The sequence below is a fragment of the Dromiciops gliroides genome, chromosome 2 (assembly GCF_019393635.1).
Source record: "Dromiciops gliroides isolate mDroGli1 chromosome 2, mDroGli1.pri, whole genome shotgun sequence".
Taxonomy (NCBI): Eukaryota; Metazoa; Chordata; class Mammalia; order Microbiotheria; family Microbiotheriidae; genus Dromiciops; species Dromiciops gliroides.
In genome coordinates this window covers 97,836,698-97,859,199 of record NC_057862.1, presented here as the reverse complement: position 1 = coordinate 97,859,199, position 22,502 = coordinate 97,836,698, and the positions used below count along the sequence as shown (strand labels likewise).

The window sequence follows — 22,502 nt, the reverse complement described above, 5'->3', positions numbered from 1 at the left end:
GTAGAGAGCTGGGTATCCACAGGCAGCCCTCACAAAACATAGTTGGCGTTATTGCAGATCCTGACACCCTGCAATGAGAAAGGATTGAAGGGAAGGCCTGTGGACATACCAACTACAACCTTCTCTAATGCCACTAGGTTCTGTTTCAAAGAAGTTTCTTGTGTCCCAGCGAAGAAGGACCGATTGTTCCAAGTAAGGAAGGATGGACACAATATGGCTAAGAGAGAAACAAATTAGCATTTTCCTGCTTCAATTCTTCTGACCAGCTGTTCAAGATTAAAAAAAAAAAAAGGCAAAGTGCCAGTTTCTGAATTGTGAGGGGAATAAAGAAGGTATAATGAGAAAGGAAACACAACAGAGTAAACCCACATGTGCTATACACAGATGGTTCCAGTTCTCTCTCATGCTTCTAATTTATTAAGTGCAAAAACTCAGATGCACTCTTGTCATTTTACATGAGAAGGTGGTCATTCAGAATCCCCAGCAATCTGATTTGATCACAGGGCATGATCTCTATTACATGTTATATAGAGGTTTCTATATAATTATCAATGTTTGTTATTAATATATACTAAGCTGTGTGCATGTGTTTGTATACATACATGCATCTTAATGCAAAACATTTCCTTAGTGCTGACTGAGCTAATATCTTTATAACTATGACCCAAAGGAAAGAGTTGGTTCAGCTCAGATCCTTTCAATTTTATGCGCTTTTCAGAGTTGATAACACTTTATTAGAAGCGTGTGTGTGTGTGTGTGTATGTGTGTGTGTGTGTCCCTTCTTAGAAGATCTACCCAGCAGGACATGAGAAATTCTCCTCCCTATTACCCCCAATGCCACAACAATATTTGTCCATTCATTCATTCAACAAAGAGTTATTAAGTTCAACCCAATTAATCAATAAATAAATCAATTGATTTTGGGGGCATTATGCTAGGTGCTGGAGAAACAAAAAATTCCACAATTCCTGCTCTAAAGGAGTTTACATTTTATAGTCTAGGTAACTAAATGATAGTTTAGGTTGCTTTACCAACTTATAAATCAAGTTTACAGGGACCTTTCAGGTATGTGTGGCTGATGAATAGCCTATTTTTTTTTTAAGACTAAAGGAATGACATCTTCTATATCCCCATGTCTTACTAACTGGATTCAGTTTTCTTGGTAATGAGATTTAGAGTAGCAGGTGGGAATGTAGGTCATGCATCCTTCAATAAGAAGAACCTGGGCATCATTAAACATTAACTGATTTAATGTTGGCATTTCTATGGAATTTTGTACATTTAAAAAATGATTAGCTTGTTGCTCTCTTCGCTGCTCACCAGGTATCACCATTCCATACAACTGATGAAATTCAGTCACAGAGAAATGGCGACTTTCACAAAGATGACAGATTTCAAGTTGGAAGGACCCTAGAAAGTCAATCCCTTCATTTTACAGATAAGGAAATGAAGATCCAAAGAGCAGGTCACACAGGTCACACAGGTCATACAGGTAGTAGGTGGAAGAGCCAGGATTTAAAGCCCCGTGCTCTGACTCCGAATCCAGAGCCCTTTCTTCTGCACAAAGCCACACTACTCAGTATGTTGGGGATAGGCCAGGAGAGCCTTCCATGTGCTCTTTCATCTGCTATTTCACTGAACAGTCTCAAAAAACTGTTAGTCTTTACTAGATTATTGGGATCTCTCATGTTACTGAAATATTAGGAATTTGGATAACATCATTAATGAAATGACTCAAAGGCAAAGCAAAAGAGATTGAGAAGAGGAGACTATTTCTTAATAGGCTGCCTCACATAGTTTGCCAAACTTTATGAGAGAGGATTGATTTATTAAGGATGAAATATAAGTTTAAAAATAATCAGATTAAAAATGTTAATAGAGTCCCTTTCCTGAAAGCACCTGAATCAAGAATTAGCTAGGGGGTGCAGCTAGGTGGTGCAGTGGATAAAGCACCGCCCTGGATTCAGGAGGACCTGAGTTTAAATCCAGCCTCAGACACTTGACCACTTACTAGCTGTGTGACCTGGGCAGTCACTTAACCCTCATTGCCGCGCAAAAAAAAATAAAAAAAATAAAAAATAAATAATTAGCTAACAAGTATGTTCATGGTACAAATGGCAAGAGTATAGATCTATAATCATTTAGGTTCAAAACCTAAGATCTACCACTTACTACTTACCTGTGTGACCTTGGGCAAATCACTTGGCCTCAGGTTCCTTCTCTCTAAAAAGGGGATTGGGCTGAATGACCTCCAAAGGTCCTTTCCAAATTTAAATCAAGGCTCTTCTTATGTGCCTATCTAGCCCAGGGTGAAGGTGGTGTTGTAAGATAGAACTTAGAGAAGAAAAACACAGTTCTTACATATGCTAATCCACTTCAAATAAAATTGTCCTGACCTAGATAGACTCATTTATCTTTCTCTCCGAATGCCTAGCATGATGTGCTGCACATAGTGGACATTTCACTGAATGAATGAATGAACAATGTTAAAAACCAAGGCTTTCTGGGGCAGCTAGGTGGCGCAGTGGATATAGCACTGGCCCTGGAGTCAGCAGTACCTGAGTTCAAATCCGGCTTCAGACACTTAACACTTATTACTGTGTGACTCCTGGGCAAGTCACTTAACCCCAATTACCTCACTAAAAACAAAAACAAAAACAAAGGCTTTCTGTGGCATGCAATACTTTTCCTAAAAATACTGAGCAATGTGGGGCAAAATATATGCCTTTAATTCACATTGATGAGTGTAAGCAAAATCTCATATTCTTTCAATAGTGGTTGCCCTCATGGTGCAAGGTGGAGGAAGTCTGTAATACTTTTTTTTTTTTAGTGAGGCACTTGGGGTTAAGTGACTTGCCAGGGTCTGTAATACATTTTTAATCTGAGAGGAATCTAGAAGAATTAATTAAAAAAAACCTTAAATGACTTCACAAAGTGTTTTTTCTAACCTTATGGGAATGAAGGATTTTTCTATGAAGCAGACCCTGACTAAAGACTTCTTAGATTAAACACATCCGTATTCATTATTTCTGGCTCAATAGTTCCATAGAGCAATTTCAATCCTCTTTCTTCAATCCCCTTGTTGTTTTTCAGTCGTTTTCAGTCATGTCTTATTCTTTATGACCCCATTCAGAGTTTTCTTGGCAAAGATATTGGAGTGATTTAAATTTCTTTCTCCAGCTCCTTTGACAAATGAGGAAACTGAGGTCAAACAGGGCTAAGTGACTTTCCCAGGGTTTGCACAGCTAGTGAGTATCTGAGGCCAAATTTGAACTCAAGTCTTCCTGACTCCTGGCCCAGCACTCAACCCACTGCACCACCTAGCTGCCTTCAGTTCTCTTACTTCACCTTCTTTTGCTAGTCATCTTTTTTTTTTAATTTATTTATTTAATTTATTCATTATTTTTTTTTGCAGGGCAATTGGGGTTAAGTGACTTGCCCAGGGTCACAGAGCTAGTAAGTGTCTGAGGCTGGATTTGACTCAGGTACTCCTGACTCCAGGGCCAGTGCTCTATCCACTGCGCCATCTAGCTGCCCCGCTAGTCATCTTTGTACTACTAAAAGGAACTAAATTAAATACAAACAATACACCTTCCAGTCCTAAAACATGCCTGGGATAGGCAGACATAACTGGATACAATATGGTTTACTTTTGATTGGACTCAACAAAGAAGCCAAGGGATGAATGTCTCAAAGATTGTAATTATTTCCTCAGCACTGAAAAATGTCTTCTACATAGTCTATCCAACAGATAAAAGAGCTGCATATAGTGGACTGGTAGGGACTTAGCATACATGGGATGCTTCCAAACTCTTTGTTGGCACCTTTATATCAGTGGTCCCTTAAACTTCAGGAAGAAGTCAGTTGTTGTTGATTCAGTTGCTGGAATTCAGTCGCTTGCTGATGGTTTCCAAACAGTCTCTTTCCCTAATCATGGGTGAAAAATTGATTTTTCAACATATTTCAGTTCAACCATTGTGTGTTGAATGTCTATAGTTGTAACCAGTACTAAGTACTGTGGAGGGGTAGGAGAGATGAATAAGACACAGTCCCTGCCCACTCAATGTTTTACAATCCAATTAGTAAGGAAAAGAGAAGAGAGAAGATGAAGCCAAATGCATAAACAGCCATAATAATATAAGATGGAATTGGTAGATGCTATTAGAGAAATACTGTGATTCATTTATCTAGGTGGTGCTCAGATCAGAAAAAGTTGGACCTTGGAGATCATAGGGTCCAACCTCTTTACAGATAAGAAAAGTATGGTTCAGAGATGGAAGGTGATTTCCTAGGCTCACAGTGGTAATACGGGCAGAATCAGAATTAGAACACAGGACCCCAACTCAGAATCTAGTCCTGTTTCCTCAGCCTCATACTAAGGAAATGTAATGACTGGAATGACGCCACCTGCTGGAAACTTACTGTAGGAAAGCTCCACCATGAGAAGAAGGCCTCTGAAGGCAAGGCCACGTGGCTTTCTTTGCGTCAGGAAGTGACGTTTGCTCGTGGGTACTGTCTCTCAAGGCTACCAGCCAATCAACTTGAGGAGCCTCCCATTTCTGGGAGGAGGACACAAAATAGAAGCGGATGCTGGCGAAGGGTTCTCTCTCTTTTGTTTCCTGACCTTGCCATGGTGGGTCAGATGATGGGATCTTTTAGAAATAGTTAGATTTTTACCTTTCTCTCTGATCCTAATACTCTTTAATAAATACTTAAACACTTAAATACTCTTGCTAAAGCTTATAATTATTTGGTGACCACTCAGACTTTAGATAGTATAGCTAGAATTGTAGCCCTTACAGAAAGAAATAGATAACCTGTCTGGGTGAATTAGGAAAGGCTCTTAACAGAAGGGGGGCCACTATAGTCAGACCTTGAAAGATAGACAAGATTCTGATAGGTAGAAATTCTGGTAGAGGGGGAATTGCAGAATAGAGGCAGGAAGCATGTCATTGAGAAAATATGAGTCTAGCCCCACTCTGACTGCTCAAAGGAAGATCTCATGGGATGAAGCAAGGAATATACTTAGGTCCATTAGCCTTGCAAATTAGCTGCTTATACAAGCTGGCGGTATGATAGGAAGCTTTGAGTAGAAAAGGTTACTTGACTCTTGAAGAGTGGTCTGGCTGGCAGGCTTTCCTCTGTGAGTCACAGCATGCCCTAAGTATTTGTATCTAGAATGTCAGCAAGGACAACAACAGTAAAGATCAGGGAAAGATTAAAAGCCTGATCATCAAAGACATTTCCCCATAGTTGTGCTCTATACAAATGACCGTAGGGTGTCAAGTAGGTAAAAATGAACTGATTATTTTTTTTAATCAACACTCCTTGGGGGCAAGCCAGGTGGCGGCAGTGGACAAAGCACCTGCCCTGGATTCAGGAGGACCTGAGTTCCAAAGCCGGCCTCAGACACTTGACACTTACTAGCTGTGTGACCCTGGGCAAGTCACTTAACTCTCACTGCCCTACAAAAAAACCAAAAAAAAATCAACACTCATCTTTGAGAAGAGAAAATATTCATTTTTCATCAGGAAACCTGATTAGGATAGAAGTCCAAGGAAGGCTGAGCTGTGGTTCAGTTTAGCTAGAGACTTCTGGGGCCTTGTGTGGTCCAGGTAAAAAAGGGTTATGCAATATATAAATGTAAGGTATAACAGAGCTTTTAAAAAAAAATTATGCTATGTTTATGGAAATGCCTGTTTTACTCCATAAATTTAAAAAATGAAAAGATTTTTTAAAGTATATAGAATTGGTGAGATAGGAAGAAGAGGGAGAAGCATAAATCATGCATAAAAACTTAAAAAAGCTTTTGGTTACTTTAAATTTAGCTTAAGCGAAAAGCCATAAACACAGGACACTATGAATGTTGTCATTGAGTAGGGAAGGCCTATTGTTGGAGGATCTGTCTTTCTCAACATTTCTACTCGGAAAAGAATCTTAAGGAGACTTCAGGAAGTTGGGTAAGGGAGAGAAGGACCATGTGGAAACTAAGGAATTCAGTTTACACGTGTCCTCAGAAGAGGATAAAATGTGAGAGAGTTTGGGTTAAAACATCTACATTATCTTGGGAATAGAGAAATGAGAATTAGAAATTAATTAGGTATTTGGCTCAATCGAGTTCACTTTCCAACCCAAATTTGTTTTCAGGGTGGGTTGTGTGTGTGTGTTTTTTCTTGGAGTTTTTTTTTTTTTTTTTTGGTATCCTTTCCTTTCCTAACACCAGAAGATAAAATATTTGCCTTCTAGTTCAACACCCTTGAAACCCAATCCAAATTAGATAAATGTTTTCTCTTGTGTGAGTGCAAAATAGGTAAGGTTTCCTCTAGCATATGATCTCAATTCCTAGTCCCCTTCCAACCAACAGCAAGTTGGAGCCAGGAATTGTACAATAACAGCAATCCACAAGGATTTCTTCTATGCAGCTGCTCTGATGAAAGACAAACTAATTATCAACAGACATCTTCTGTTGGTCATGAGGCATAATTAAATGCATTTTTTTGTGTGTATTATAGTCACACAGCTGGACAAGACCCTCAATTCCATGATACCCAAATAGTGACTTAGTCAATTGTTTCTAGAAAATATGCAGAAGGCAATTTTTTTTGGGGGGGGGAGGGCAATTAGAGTTAAGTGACTTGCCCAGGGTCACACAGCTAGTAAGTGTCTGAGGCCGGATTTGAACTCAGGTACTCCTGAATCAGGGCGGGGCTCTATCTACTGCGCCATCTAGTTGCCCTGGCATTAAAAAAAAAAAACAACTAAAAACACCAATATAACTTTGTATACATGTTGTAGTAAAAGGATTCCTTCAATGCAATCAAATTCCAACTGCTGTCATCTCATCTGTCTCTCTAGAAATCTTTCCAACTCTAAAATTCTGACTCTCTGATTCTATTCCTTCTCTGGAAATAGCTAATATGTTTTCCACACCCACTGCTTCCCACCCCACCCCCCCCATCTCAGTTCACTTCTTGCACGTAGTAGACATTCAATGCTCTGTAAATATTCTTTCCTCTTCATCATTAACACATGGCTCTATTTAAAAATCTTTTTAGTCTCCCATATTCCGGGACCCTGAAGACATACAAGACTAAAATATTTCTATTTGGTAACATTACTTTAAGTGTTTTCCTATGGCATTATTTTACAGATGTTTCAGTCCTGTGTTCTCTCTCTCAGACTCTAATGTTTTCTCTTCCCCAGGCTTTAGGAAGCCTTCAGGGGTGGGAACCATATAATAAGCAGTAAGGCAAGCACAGTTTGCCTCTAAAAACATCCTTGTCTTATGTCCCTTCCTGCTGTTGCTGGACCTGATCTTTCCCCTTTAAGCTTCCACCCCAGAAACAATTGAGGACAGCCAAGTAGTTTCACTCAGGGGTTTGAACAATTGTTAAATGTCAGTCCCAGTTATCAGTAGGAGATGAAGCTAATAGCAGATTCTAAGGGCTGGGCAGAGAGGAATAGATGGAGGGTTTAATAAAGTTAAAATATATCGAGGAAAAGCGCAGATACTTGTGTTTAATTCCAGTCAATTCGACACGTTTTTTATGTACCCAACATGTGCATGACACTGGATTAGAGGATGAGGACACAAAGGGAAAAAACGAAAGAAAGGGTCTCTGTCCTCAAGCAACCACCCTTCAACTCAGAGGATACAACAGGTATACAAGTATATAAATACAAAGTGTGTACTAGTAGTAGTGATGATAGTAGTAGTAATAATAATAATAGGTAGTAGTGGTAGTAATAATAGAGTAGGAGGAGGAGGAGTAGCAGTAGTAGTTTAGTAGTAGTAATAATAGTAAATTAGTAGTAGTAGCAGTAGTAGCAGTAATAATAGTCGTTAGTAATGGTAGTAGGTAGTAGTAGTAATAGCATCTTAGTAATAATAATAATAGTAGTTAGTAATAGTAGCAGTAGCATATGATTTTTGAGGTTTGCAAAGCACTTTTTTACATACTGTCTAATTTAACTTCATATATCTCTGGGAGATAGGTGGTATTATAATCTATTTTACAGACGAGGACACTGAAGCAGACAGAAGGTAAGTGACTTACCAGGGTCACACAGCTAGCAAGCATATGAAACCCCTATTTGAACTCATGTCTTTTGGAGTCCAAGTCCAGCACTCTCTCTTCTAAGCCACCTCATTAAAATGATTTCAAGAAGGAGACAATGCTAACAAGTGCTAAGTCCTTTAAGCTTTCTAAGCCTTAGTCCCCTCCTAGGTCAGAAGAGGAGGACATTGGACTAGATAGATGCTAAGGTCCCTTCCAGTCCTATCCCTATCATCCCTGTGATCCTTCTATCATCTCTGTTTTACAGATTAGGAAGCTGTTTAAGGTACTTATTTGAGGGTTAGAGATGGAATCTGAACCCAGGTCCTCCTGAAACACACAGAAAACAGCACCAGAAATGAATCTAAGCATTATCTCTTCCCTCTCTTTATTGTACAAATGAGCCTTCTGTAAAGAGGTTAAGTGACCTGACCAAAGTCACCCGGCTAATCAGCTTCCCTCACTCTCAGGCTGCTCATCTTTACAAAGATATTTCGTTGTTAGAGTGTTTTCATTTAAAATGTTATATTATACAAGAACAGTAATTCTATAATTTCTATAGCTGTGAAGAAATAAGATGTAAAACAAGGTTAAGGAATCTGATCAGAGCTGAATAGAGTACTTCTCTGGTAAATATTTTTTGGTTTTTTTTGCAGGGCAATGAGGGTTAAGTGACTTGCCCAGGGTCACACAGCCAGTAAGTGTCAAGTGTCTGAGGTTGCATTTGAACTCAGGTCCTCCTGACACTTATTACTCTGTAGCTATTGGTATATTTGTCATCTCCCCCACTAGACTAGTGGGCATCTAGGTGGCACAGTGGATAGGGCATTGGGCCCGGAGTCAGGAAGACCTAAATTCAAATCTGATCTCAGACACTTACTAGGTGTATAACCCTGAGTAAATCACTTACCCCTGTTTGCCTGTTTCCTCATCTCTAAGATGAGCTGGAGAAGGAAAAAGCAAACCACTGCATGAAAACCACTTTGCCATGAAAACCCCAAATGGGGTCACAAAGAGTCAGAAATGACTGAGCAACAACAACCATTCTCTAAATTCCTTTAAGGAAGAGGCAAGTTCTTGTACAATTTTAGATCCCATACAGGGCCTGGAAGAAGGTTTTGCACATGTTAGGTATATAACAAATCTCTGTTGAATAAACAAATACTACATTAAGTTGATCTTCATTAAATTTTAACTTTGATATAATTTTACAGCTATGAATACTCTAAGATTACAGAGAACTAAACAATTCTGAAAACTCAGTGAGCAATAATAGGGAATCTGCAGTATATTTTCAATCTGACTTTCCTCTTTCTGCCCCTCCTTGCTTTCCTTAATAGCGGTCTTTGGGGGCAGCTAGGTGGTGCAGTGGATAAAGCACCAGCCCTGGATTCAGGAGGAACTGAGTTCAAATCTCATCTAAAATCTTAACTTCTGCAAGAAGCCTTTCTCAATCCTCCTTAATGATAGTGCTTTCCCTCTGTTGATTATCTCCAATTTATCATATAAATATATATATATAGTTTTTTACATATTTGCTTGCATGTAGTCTCTCTCAGACTGTAAAAGCTTATTGAGATAAGAGACTGCCTTTTACATTTGCTTATATCCCTAGAATTTAGCATAGTGCTTGGCACATAGTAGGTGCTTAATAAATGCTTGTTGACTGACTTCTGATCTCAGCCTGGCTTTCCTCTGATCACCCACATGATGTTTCTGAGCATGTGGGTATTCATGAGACACAAACTAATTTTATAGTATCATTCTAAGCAAGACAATTAGGAAAGTAAATTTGCTGAAAACAATCATATCATGTGTTCCAAAGTTAAATATAAATAACTTGAATCATGTGCTGGTTCAGATAATCCAGAATGCTAGCATTTTGAATGAGTTTACATAGCCAAGGGTTGAGTATTCCTTCCAAACTCTCTATAGCAGATGAGGGCATGAGTGCACATACACATGTACTCATGAAGTCTCAGGAAACCGGATCATCACAAGGCTACTTTGAACAATCTAAAAGTGTCTACAGAAGCGGGTCACTGAAAGTTGGATATCTTTGCAATGAGCTTGATGTGTTCTAATGCTTACCAGTTAAGGACAGCTTATAGCACTGAGGAGATTGTCATTTGGGTTGCAGGAACTGGAAGAAATCTCCTTGGGACTATAAAAATCCAATTTCCCTACTCCTGGTACTACTCCATTGTTTTCCCCTCCAATAAACGTAATAGCTATGCAACCGCAATCTTTTTATTACCCACTTAGAACAAACCCAGAAGCCTGACCTTTCTTTTTCCTACAACAATTTTTCAAACAGTTGAGTTTATGAATGTCTGGCTGAAAATGTGAGCCCTGGAGTTTTGTAGAGCTTTGTTAGAACAGTCATCCTTTGTACCTTTTCTCAATATAATGATAGATTTTCCTACTTGCTTATTTTCTCACCTATGAAAGGCAAAGCATATCATCAGAGAGAAAGCTGACTTTGGAATTTAAACTGGGAGGGCCATAAATGGAAGGTGTTTTCTTCCAAGAAAAAGAAGATGGGAGCATTCTTTTCTACCCACCCTACTTACTGCTTTCATTACAATATTCTGTTCTTTCAGATTGTCCACAGAAAATTCAATTGTTATTGAATTGTTGGATTGTTGAGTCCAAGACATTCTCTAAAGTGATCATCATGGTCTCATACCATTTATTAAATTTCTTCCTCTGTATGGAACTATCTGGACCCCAAAGAAAACAAATGAAGAAGAAACAATGCCTGTCCCTTAAATGCTTATACTCAGTGATGAACATAAAGGAAATTATGAAGCTACAAGGAACTATGAATGGAAACATTATCTACTTTCACTGAATAAGTTAATAACATGTTTACATTTTCCAGAGATAAGGAAGTAAGTGAATTTTGTGCTGGAGAATAAAATCAGAAGACTTGAATGGTTGGGAAGACCTATCAGTAGAGCGATAATTTTAAGAATAGAAAGGAACATTAGATATTAGTACATCCATCACCCTTAGATTTTATGAGATTTCAGGAGAAGCCCCATAGATATTAGGTTAACAGAATAATGAGACTGGGTTAGTCAGGAGAAGGAAAAATAGTGCAGAAAACCAGGAAAAAACAAAATAACATAAAATTTTGTTTTTTTTTTTCAAGATGGTTTTCATTTTTCAAAGAGCTTTGAAAATATCTGTTATTCTTAGAGCAGGTGAGGTAGAGGTAGGCAAACACAGTGGGAAGATTATTAGAATGGAAGTCCCAAGATCAGGGTTCTAGTTCTTCCAACAACTTACTAAATGACCCCTAGAAGAGATTCCTGTGCAGGAATATGTTGTATTAGATGACCTTTGCCCTTTTAATTCTGAGATTCTGTGAAATCATCTGCCCAAGGTCACATTTATATAATGCTTTGTACATACAACCTGTCATTTGCTTCTCCCAATGATTCCGTGGGATAGATAGTTTAAATATTAATATCCTTATTTCATGGATAAGGAACTTGTAGCTCTGAAGTTGAGTGACCTGCATGGTTCACACAGTGAATATCAATGGTAAACTAGGACTTGAACCCATGTTTTTTGATGTCATGCTCTTCCCAATTAAACTGTGTTATTTCTCACCAAAGACAAGACTCAGAGCAAATGAGTATCAACCACCCTGAAAGCCTTCCATTGGCATTTCTAGGAAATACTAGTCAAATACACAGAGTCACTTTATGGAGAAGACCTGTTCCAGCCAAGACATTAGTGCAATGGCTTGTTCACACAATGGACTCACAAATGACAATGAAACTTTGCCTAGTGGTGTGAAAATGCTCAGATACACCAGTCATATACCAGAAGAGCCTGCCTATAGGACAATTAGGACTCAATCCTACAAGCTAGCACAGGTTGCCTAGCTCAGTTCTCAAGACTCCACATGGTAGATGGGTTTACAATGGAGTAATCTCATAATATCTTCACATCTATAAATGCTAGAACTTCCAGCCATGCGTACAGGTAAATAATCCCCATCTCAACTCTGTTTATATTGTGGTTGTATCTTCTCAAAATAGGTACCTCTGAGTTAGAGACCCACCCAACTTGGGAAATTACACTTATACATCTGCAAAGGTCTTCCGTCTTGGCCATTAACTCCATTATGTACCTGCTCAATGACACAAGCACAAAAAGTCTGGCAATGGTAGAGGAATCACAGCTCTATGGGTGGCTAGGTGGTACAGAGGACCGAGCACTGGGTCTGGAGTCAGGAACACCTAAGTTCAAATCTGACCTCAAGCCATTTAACTGCTTGCCTTAGTTTCTTCATCTGGAAAATGACCTGGAGAAGGAAATGGCAAACCGCTCAGGTAATTTTGCCAAGAAAACCCGAAATGGGGTCACAAAGAGTCAGACATGATTGAAACAAATGAACAACAAACAACATAGCTCTATTCCCAATATGGAAGGAAAACAATGGTGAAAGATGCATCTTCATGGTAGGTATTATATTGTCTAGTGTCCTCCCAGTAAAATTGACACGTCTTCTTTGGCAATAGTTATTCATATTCCTGATAGAGTCAGCATAAAGCTAATGGGTGAGGGAAAAAAAGGAAACCTGTTTTTACAGCTGTCAAATGTGGGGAAAAAAACTCTGGAAAGGTATGTAAATGTGACTCAACATCCAGGTGAACTTCTTGGCATTATATTAGCTTATGCAAGAGGGATGGAAAACCCTGAGCAATTAATTCAGCCTTGTCATTAAAAAAAAAAATGTATTTCAATAAGATTGAGAAGCATGTCAGGGTATTTGTTCTTACAGCCATCATTGTCCTATGGAGTTGGAATAAGAAAAACCAGAGTTCAAGGCTGGGCCCCACCAGTAACAAAGGTATATGATTTTGGGCAGCCGTGATTCAGTTGTAGTTGAGCCGTCTTTCAGTTGTGTTCGACTCTTTGTGTCCCCATTTGGGGTTTTCTTGGTAACATACTTGGAATGATTTGCCATTTCATTTTCCAGATGAGGAAGCTAAGGCAAGCAGGGTAAAGTGACTTGTCCAGAGTCATACACAGCTAGTAAGTATCTGAGGCCAGATGTTAACTCATGTGTCTTCCTGAATTCAGGTCCAGCAGGCTATCCACCGTACTGCCTAGCTGCCTAAAAAAGAATAACTAGCATTTCTATAGCGTTTTAAGATTTGCCAAGCAATTTACAAATGTTATTTCATTTGATCTTCACAACAACCCTGGGAAATAGGTGCTAGGATTATCCCCATTTTTCATATGAAGAAACTACCCTTGAATTTAACTCATAGAATTATAGTAATGATCAAATGAAAGAATCTGGGGACAATCCTTTGTAAGTACTATATAAGTACAAGCTATTGTTATCATTACTTTAAGGGAAAAGGAAAAAAACCTGTAGGCCTAGGCTCTTAACACTAAAATTTTCTGTTTTGTAAGAACAATAGATACCTTAAAGCTGTTGCCAGAATTCATAACTAAAGTTATAAATAAACTTTTTTTTTAAAAAAGAGAAAGAAACAGGGACTTAGTTTAAAATTCTATGTTCAAAGATGTTCTATATTTAGCAAAACACATGCCTTCATCTTTTCAAGTTTTGTGGGAACTGCAGCAATAAGCAGCTTATGTTTATTTTGACAAGGTGTAAGGACACCAGGACCGATGCAGTCAGCCAGCTGTGGGGAGCTGAGATCATATAAAAGAACAAAATTATTATTTAGCAAAAAGAAAAGATAAAAGCTGTCTTAGGCATAATCAAATGCTCTACTTCAACTAGTGTTTACAACCAAAAGAAAAAAAAATCCTACTGAGAATTGGCAGAGCCCATGAGATATAAGAACAAGTTGCCAACCCTGTCACGTGCATGATGAACAATCCAAGTTAGAAAGTTGGAGGCTTTTTGTTTGTTTGCTTTGGGTGTCTGTTTTTCAAAGCTTAAGACCACACCTAGGGTTTCTATGGCCCATGGTCCTCTGCCTATGTAAGAAGGAGCTCAGACATGTGCTAACATGGTCTCTGTTCAGGAAAAAACAGGGACTGGGCTCCTACTTATAAATCAGAGAGATTAGGTTAATAACTTTGCTTCGTAAAATCTATTGAGCATTTTTCCAAATACAGCAAGGTAGCCATAAGTGCCTAAAGTGGTCACATGCATTCAACTTCCCACCCTTACAAGTTATAATTATGTAGAATGTGGTGGTCAGCTCTATCCTAATTGAAGCATGTAGTGTCTATCTGAATAATGCAGCCATTTCAGGAGACTGATTCTCCAAACTAATTGAACCTAGCTATACAAAAGTTATGTCTTCTTCCCTTTCACATCCTTATATGCCTAACACTGGTAGGTGGTATTGTGGCTAGAGTGCTGGACCCGGATACAAAAGGACCTGAGTTCAAATTCTACCTCTGATACTTGGGAGCTGTGTACCTTTGGGCAAGTTACTTAACCTCTCTGTGCTTCAATCAGTCAATCAATCAATCAATCAACATTTCTTCATATGTAAAATGGAGACAATCCTAGTACCTATCTCCCAGTGGATGGGGTGCTAGACCTGGATTCAGGAAGATGCTTGAGTTCAAATCTGGTCTCAGATACTCAATAGCTGTATGACCCAGGTCAAGTCACTTAACCTCTATCTGCTTTGTTTTTCTCATTTGCAAAATGGGAGATAATAATAGTTCCACCCTGAATTGTTGTGAAGATCAAAAGAGATAATATTTATAAAGTGCTTTGCAACCTTAAAGAGCTATATAAATGCTACCATTATTATCTATTAGCATTAAGACATAGTAAGAATGAATGTATCTTTCCTCCTTTTCAAATAAAGATCTCTGAGGCTGTTTTATTTATTTAAAACACAACAAGCAATACTGATTTAGAAGAGTAAGGAGATATCTCACCTTTGGATACAGAAATACATTCTTTTATTTTTTTTCTTCTCTGGGAGCCAATAGCAAGAAGGAAGTTTCCACAATAATCCATTAATTATAAATTCTTGGCCTCAAGAATTTTTTTTAAAGCAAAGTAGTTCCTTTCCTTCATATATACTTCTCTTAACAATATCTTTTCTGTCCCCACTTATCTGACACGGGCTGCTTGCACCCCCAGTGCACCTCTTCTTTCTAAGCTAAAGGAACTTTCAGAAAGGTTTTGGAAAAAAGGGGAAGAAACAAAGTTAGATAAAGTGAAATGGAGAATGCTTTTGACAGAGGGGATGGTATGCAGTAGGGAATACGATGGGGTAAAGGGAGCAAAGGAGGAAGATGGGGAAAAGATAGGTCCCTTTACTGAGAACTTTGGAATCCAAATAAACTTTCGTTCACTAAAGCTATTTTAGAATAGAGTATTATCCCTGGAAAGGGCCTTAGAAATCATATTGTCTAATCTCTTCATTTTACAGACAAATCAATTAATTGACAAGCCTTTATGAAACACCAATGATGTGCTATGTATTGTGTTAGACATTGGAGCTACAAATATAAGTGAAGCCATGCCTGTCCTCATGAAACATATGTTCTACTGCGGTGGGAGTGGGAAATAAAACATTTGCACAGAGAAATAGCCATATCCCAATTAGTGTGATAATGAATCCTGTGAAGTGGTTGCTTTATTTGAATTTGGATCGCATATTTCTATTTTCCATTCCAATTACCATACTTTGCATAATTATAATTCTGAATAGCGAGAATTCAAATACATGAAAACACTCTACAGGGTTCATTATTCTCACTAATCAGGACCTAGCTGTATACAAAATAAATACAAAATGATTGGGAAACCACTAACAACTGGAAGAATTAGGTAGGACCTCCTATAGGAGGTTCCCTTTGACCTGAGTGTTGAGGGAGCAAAAGGTTCCAAGGGAGAGAAAAGAAGGAAGAACATTCCAGATAATGGCAGAGATGGGAGTTGGAATATTGTGCCTAGGAAACAGTAAATGGGGCAGTTTGGCTGAAACAGAAAGCAGAAAGGGGCGTGTAATCAGATTATGCGGAAGGGAAGAATAATCCATTTGGGAAGATAGGCTGAAGTCAGGTTGGAAATAGCTTTAAATGACAAAGGAGTTTGTATTCTATCATAGAGGTAACAAGGTGCAAGCCTTGAAGATTCTGAAGCAGGGTAGTGACATGGTTAGCCCTAGGCTTTAAGGAAGAGGAATTTGACAACTATGTGGAGGATAGATAGGAGAAGGGAGAGGTCATATACAGGGAGACTAGTGAAGTTCTATTGAAACATTCCAGAACTGGAATGAACTAAATGCATGTGGAGTGAATTGAGAGAAAATGATTGGATTGTTAAGATTTGGCAAGTGATTGAACGATGAATGGTAGGCAAGAAAGAAGAATTAAGGAGTGTGTAAACTGGGTTCCACAAAGGTTAATGTGATTTGTTCCAAATCATGCAGATGGGTAGTAGCATTGACTGGGCTAAACCCATGTTTCCTGCTCAGTCTGGTGGTCTTCCCATTATACCATTTTGCTGGTTCTTATGGTACTGAAGGAGGACTGGCTGCTTTATTAGTACCACACAGCACAGACTTGTTCTTTTATTGAAAATGAAACTTTACTCACATGTAAAATAATGCTTTACATGAGATGTATTCTTCTCTCCAACCTCCCCCCACCTCTACACTTCTTTGAGAGGTTAGTCATGTGACACACTAGGCGAATGCAGAGGCCAATTACCAATTTGTCTCTCCATCTAATGCTGAAACCCCCACTGCCCCCTATATAACACCATGAGCCAGTCTAAATCTCCCACAAGAATGTGGTTCAAAAGCCACCAAATACAATTTCAATAGAATTCACCAAAGACATTTCCTGAAGTCATAAGAAAACACAGAATACAACTTTTCTCCTTGATTTGAGGTCAAACTGTAGAGAAACAACTCAATAGAAAAGAGAATAAATCTGTGAGTTTACTGAAGTCAAAACCAATATGGGCACACTCTGCTTTAGGCAGACCTAATGTATGAAAATCCATATTTATAAAGGGTACATTTATCAAAAGATTCATCATGGATTCCTTTAAATAGCATGACTCCCTAGTGGTTTTGCAATAAGGTTTAATTTCCAAAAATTTGATTTTAACATATATATTGTTCAGAATGTATCTTCTAAGGCATATAAAGTAAGTTGTGTTTGTAATTTAAAAAAGTCAGTCATAGATATAGATCTAGAAGAGAGTTTCGAAGTCATCTAAGCTAACCACTTACTTTTTTATAATTTTTTTTTTTTTTTTTTGCAGGCAACGGAGGTAAAGTGACTTGCCCACGGTCACACAGCTAGTAAGTGTCAAGTGTCTGAGGCCGGATTTGAACTCAGGTACTCCTGAATCCAGGGCCGGTGCTTAACCACTGCGCCATCTAGCTGCCCCCTAACCACTTACTTTTACAGAAGAGGAAACAAGCTCAGGAAAGTAAAATGACTTGCCCAAGCTCATATAGGGAATAAATAAAAGCCAGGACTTTAATTCAGGCCCTTTGAATCAAAATGAAAGGTTCTTTCTATTGTATCACCCTGTATTCTAATTTACCTGGAGAAAAGGCAAATGGTACAGACCATATTCTAATACATGTCTCCATCCCCTCTTCCTCAAAACCATGTCCCCTTTCCTCAAATTCCTTAGTATGAGATTATTTGACATGCAAGGAACAAGGTTTGCTATTTGGGGTTCCCTAAGATATATTGGCCTCATTTATATTTAAAATTCATTATATTTATTGGTCATACTCTTGTAGTATTTTGGCAGATTGGGATTTGAACAATGAGCAGTAGTGACTTATCTAAATGACTTCTTTTTGGTAATCAGTTATTTTCTACTGAACCAAGTTGCTAGCTAGAATAGCCTGATTCTCCTGACTTTTCAACATCCCTCATGATGGAAAGTGATTCCTTTTTTCCTTTGAATCCTCAAATACTTTGTTTATCTTCTGCCTTGTCGTGGTCTATAGCATATTTCTATCAAGACTTGTCTTAGCCCTTTACTAGATTTTAACTTCTGTGAAGGCAGAGACTGTTCATCTTCATCTTTATTCCTCATTACATCCCTACCTGCATCACTTTCCTACCCCATGCCTCTCTTCATACCATAGTCAGGGCCTTGCACCCAGAAGGCACCCGAATAAAAGTTTTGTTGAATTGACCTGTCTAGGACTAAGTGGAATTTGGTTGAAAAAGGCTTCTGTTGCCATGGAAATATGTACTCTGAGTAAAATTCAATTTCTAGTCATCTTAGCAAATGTTAAAATAATTAACAATTAAAATGCTTAAGTGAAATACAAGAAAGTATTTGGATAAGTGCTGTTATGTAGAATTTGGCAAGTCCTCATGTTTAGTCTTAAAAGTTTCTTCAAAAGTAATTTATACCAATGAACCATGGCAAATTCACCTATTCTGTAAGCACAAGCATGACTCAACAAGCCTTTTGATCCACTACAGAATGGCAACAATTACAGTTTAATTGGTAATTTTTCACTTACTTGTCACAACCTGTTTGGGTAATCCAAATAGCTACATCCTCTTAACATTCCTCATGATGTCTGATTGAAAGAAAGCTGCATTTTTCATATGCAATTATGGCCAAGTGATAGATAGCTTACATACGCTACATGAAACTACCATAGCAACCACATTCTTGCTGGAATTCAGCTGAACTCACACAATTTTTTTTTGCCCTCCCCATAATCAGAAATCTATTTTTTCCCCTACAAGTCAGATGTTTCTCCTTGGCCGGTTCTTACTTCACTACTAGCACAGTTTCTCTGCTTAAAACTTTTCAGTAAAATTATCTCCAAAAGGAAAATGTAATAATAACAGCTCACATTCACAAAGTTCTTATGTCGAGCATATATAGCATTTTTATGTGTGTTAATCCTCACAATAACCCCTTAGCACAAGTAGTACACATATTAAGATTATTTCCATTTTATAGATGGGATAAGGGAGACTTGGAGAGAAAGTGATTTGTCTAGTCACACAACTACCAAGGGCCAGGTTGTCTGATTCCAAGTCAGAGTCCAAGAACACTTCAGGATATTGGATTAAGTAATTTGCTTTAGGGTTGTAGGAATACAATCTTTTCTGAATTAAAAAAAAAAAGCAGCTTTTAGATTGTTACTTTTTCCTGAACTAAGACAATGAGAACAAGCACTAAGATCACTCAACCTGTAGCTGCAGTAAAACGTGAAACATTCAAACGTTTCACTTCCTCATTTTTAAGCACAAGGAACTTGGAAGAGAAAAAAAGAGAACATTTAAAAATTAACCAATAATTCTGTCGGCAGAACCCCCACCCTGTCATCAGCTCCCTCAATTCCCACTTTCCAAGTCATTTTATTATCCCAGGAAAACGTACTGAAGAGTCATAAAACAAAACACAACACAACACAGAGCACCAGCGGTTTTCTGAAGCAAACAGCATAAATCGTACATTGCTCACATCTTGCCTTTTTTTTTTTTTTAAATTCAGGCTACATAAAGCGAGAATCAACCTCTAACCCAAAGTGACTCTCTTTCTCTCTTCTTTAACTTCTTATGCTGCTGTGAATGAATAACTTTCCCTAGTGCCTTCTCTAGCAAATAGGAAAAAGGCAAGGAGAAGATGTGAGAGCTCTTGGAGCATTTGTCACTTGGAACGCTGCCGATCGCACCTGGGAGCTTCAGACAATCCTGTGCCGAAATCCCTGCCTGCCCAAGTAAATCCAACCAGTTTCCCAACAACCAGTTTCCCAAAGCCTGCTGTACCTTTTGGTAGAGCTCCTTCGGTCCTCTCCCAGACCTCCGTGGCTGTGCTAAATAGTGATCACTGCTACTTTCAAGTTCAAGAGACGTGCTAGACAAGCAGTAGCCCTCCTAGCCTTGTGCACAGTCTGAGCCTCCTGTTACAAAACTGGCGGGCTCTTACACCCAGCTCTGGAAAGTGAGTATGGAGCTCCGGACACACGGAAGATGAACAGAGTTTGGGGCTCTCCTCTCTCCCTCTCTCTCTCTCTCTCTCTCTCTCTCTCTCTCTCTCTTTTTTTTTTTTTGCCTACTAGTTAAACACACAAGCAATTACTGTGGACCAGTCCATTTTTTTCAAAAAGGAAGGGGGAGGTGGATTTTCTATGCAGGTGGGGACAGTACCATTTCCTCACATTCACTCACAAATCTGCTTGAGGAATCTGACAGTAATTCTCCCTGAGGCTGAGGTTTGGACTGCTTTGAAACCTTCTATTTAGGTTTGGGACCATAATAAAGTCTGTTGAACATTTGACTGGCAATGTTTTCTCTTAAGGTCACTGATTTTAAGGGTAATTTGCACAATATTTAATGAGCCATGGGACTGGTGCTTTTAAGTTAAATGATAATTAAGCTGATTATTATATGTTCGTATATTACATAAAAATATATAAAAATTATATTCTAATGTGTTATGCTCTATTATATAGTAGATACATATATTATATTTGATTTATATACAATATATGGCTATATAAAACACAATATTATATTATTATATATTTTGTTATATTATAATTATTATATTTGCAAATAGATAAGCATTATATACATATATACTTGACATACCACAATTGTTATTTTCTGAGAACTCTCATGTTACATCATAATATTTAATGGTAAGCCATGTAAAGGTTATAGGAATATAGATCTAGAAACAGAGGGCACTTCAGGGGCCATCTAGTTCAATCCCTTCATTTTGTAGATGAGGAAATTGAGGTAAAAAGAGGATAAAGTAAAAGACCCCAGTCATAGGGTTAGTAGTGTCAGAGGTGGGATTTGAACCTACTGGAGTCTTCTTGACTCCAGCAGAGATCTTTCTCTTCTTATAAGCAAATTTCCTCATGTTGATCAATTTAACTCATAATGCCTTGCATACTGTAAGCACTAAATGAATCTTTGTTGAATTCAGTCACACAATTTGTGTAAGCATGTTTGAAGTGACTAAAATTTTACCTGCAAAAATCAAAGAGAAAGTAATGGTAGATGACCGTTTTGTGTGTGTGCGTGCGCACGCGCGCGTATATATGTATGTATATGTATATACTATACACATTTATACATGTACATATATATGCATTTATATAAAAGAGTCAAAAGGGTTTTTTTTTAAATTCTGTTACATTTTAAGAGTTTGTTTTTTCTGGATACCTTCACAGTTTCCCATACACCCAAATAATGACCTCTACTTGTGTCAGTAAGGCTAAGAATAGACAGAAAGTCTTTCCTAGAAAAAGGGCCTAAACTTGCAGACAAGTAGTTACATAAAAATTCACTTTTTTCCTCCTGGGGATCTACATTTGAAAATAATTTAAATAGTGCAAAAAGAAAAAAAAAATCCATGTCACAGACACATATGTGTCAGGATGAATGTTTGAAAAGGGTAAGAGTCAATCCTCCTTATTCAAATGGAAACATTGCAAATCTCACCTTAAATCTTCTGGATCCTAAGGTTATTACTATCCTAAACTGGAGTAGTCCTCCTGGTTACTCCCTTGATACTAGCTCAATCAAAATGACCATCTTCGACATAGTGTTCATCTGAAGTCAACTCCAAAATTACCTTTTACAGGAGGAGTTTCTGTACTGGCTCATATCTACAGGAATTGAATATCTAGCCTCAATCACTTATACCTTCTGAATATCTGGCACACTAATGTATGGGAGCCCATCTGCTGTGATTGGCACAGCACCTCTACACAAGATGGTAAACTACAGGACACAGGAAGCAAGCGAATTCAGGTTTGGAACAAAGAGGAAACCAGAGGAATACTCCTGTTGGCATAAACAGCCTTGGCTTTCTAGCCAGAGACAGTATTTAGATATTTTCACCAGTAAGGCAGCCCATTGCATTTAGGGGATGTATCCTGTACCTAAATCTTCCAGGATCTCTGATTTCATCAGAGCACATAATCCTTTCAATGAGATTGCACTCCCTCAGTTGGTGGTTTTCATAAATTGCTGGGATAAAGACCAATTTAATACTGAATGTGAATGGTCAGTCTACACATTTAGCTATGCTGGTCCTCAAGTAAGAGAGTCCCATTGCTAGGTTCATACTCAAAGTCCTGTATAAGTTGGTGAAACCTGCCAGATTTTATACTATGATATTATTGTTGTTTGTCCTTCATTCTTGAAGAGGACCATGACACCAGGGTGATATCATGACTTGTACTGAATTGGATTTAAGCAAGGAGAGTTGTGCAAGGTCACCAACCTCACTCTCTCCTCCACAGCCATCTGGGTCCAGTGGCAAGATGTGCATCAGAACAATTGGAGATGGCCCCAGATGCTTAAGGTAATTGAGGTTAAGTGACTTTTATAAGTTGTGATTCTCCTGCTTAAAGACTTTCATAGCTCCCTACTTTTTTTTTTAAGTGAGTCAATTGGGGTTAAGTGACTTGCCCAGGATCACACAGCTAGTAAGTGTCAAGTGTCTGA

The 22,502-nt window shown here is 38.3% G+C and overlaps 1 protein-coding gene across 1 annotated transcript in view; it reads right to left on the bottom strand.

Annotated features, from left to right (window-relative positions):
* The window catches only part of LOC122738349 (actin-binding LIM protein 1-like), a 342,439-nt gene that overhangs the window by 18,132 nt on the left and 301,805 nt on the right, over positions 1-22,502 (bottom strand). The gene's annotated exons all lie outside the window — the stretch shown is intronic.